Consider the following 1,408-nt stretch of genomic DNA (forward strand, 5'->3'; position numbering starts at 1 on the left):
CAGACACTCCAGAAGAGGGAGTCAGATCTTGTTGCGGATGGTTGTGAGCCACCATGTGGTTGCTGGGATTTGAACTCTGGACCTTTGGAAGAGCAGTCAGGTGCTCTTACCCACTGAGCCATCTCACCAGCCCTAATTCGGTTTTTTAATGAATTAATTTATGGTGTTGCACCGGACACACACAAACTCATATCATGTTCAGAATACTGTTCCATGGGGGTCATTTTTCTTCTATTACTGTGTGCATTGTGGATTAAGTTCAGGCAAATACTATACCAGTAAGATATATCCCCAGTAACATTTGTTCGTTTTTTCCAGACAGGGTTTCTCTGGGTAGCCCTGGCTGTCCTAGAACTCACTCTGTAGACCAGGCTGGCCTCGAACTCATAGTGATCTGTCTGCCTCTGCCTCCCAAGTGTTGGGATTAAAGGCATGCACCACTACTGCCTGGCTCTACAACATTTTTTTTAATTATTTGTGTATTTTATGTACAGAAATGCTCTGTATGTATTCTTATACATCAGAAGAAGGCATCAGATCCCATTATAAATTGTTGTGAGCTGCCATGTGGGTGCAGGGGATTTGAACTCAGGACCTCTGGAAGAGCATCCAGTGCTTTTAATCACTGAGCCATCTCTCCAGCCCTTAACAAAAAATTTTAATTCTATTTATTTGTGAGACGGGAAAATGCACAGCACAGAGGATGATGCGGAGGTCGGAGGACAACTGGCAGGAACTGGTTGTCTTCCTCTGCCCTGTGGGTCCTGGAGATGCAGGCAGGTCATCAGGCTTGGCCTCAAACACCTCTGCCCACCGAACCATCTCACCAGCCCACTTGTTTTTTGTTTTTGTTTTTAACAAAAGTATTTTATGTGTATGAGTTTTTGCCTGTGTAGTATGTTTTTGCTATTTTTTGCAGTGTTCACGGAAGCCAGAAGAGGATCCTGAATTCTCTGGAACAGGAGTTACAAATAGGTGTGAGCCACCGTGTGGATGCTGAGAGTGGAGCCCAGGTTCTCTGGAAAACAACCAGAGTGCTCTTAATTGCTTAACCAGCTCTCTAGTCCCCTAACAATTTATTTTACTTTGTTTTATTTCATTGAGGTAGGGTCACACTATGTAGCCTTGGCCAGCTGGGACTTGCTATTTAGACCAGGTTGGCCTAGAAGTCACAGAGATCTGCCTGTCTCTGCCTCCTGAGTGCTCAGATCAAAGGTATGTACCATATGCACAGCCTAACAATAATTTTAAAATTTATTATTATTATTATAAATTGTTATTATTATTTATAACAAATATTTTATTATTAGTTTTAATTATGCATTTGTGTATGTCTGCATGTGAAAGGAAATAAAACTTGAGACCTGTGATTCATGTAATGTATGTCAAATAGCCCAAAGAGTTGTTT

This window comes from Mus caroli, chromosome 11 (assembly GCF_900094665.2).
Source record: "Mus caroli chromosome 11, CAROLI_EIJ_v1.1, whole genome shotgun sequence".
In the NCBI taxonomy this organism is placed as follows: Eukaryota; Metazoa; Chordata; class Mammalia; order Rodentia; family Muridae; genus Mus; species Mus caroli.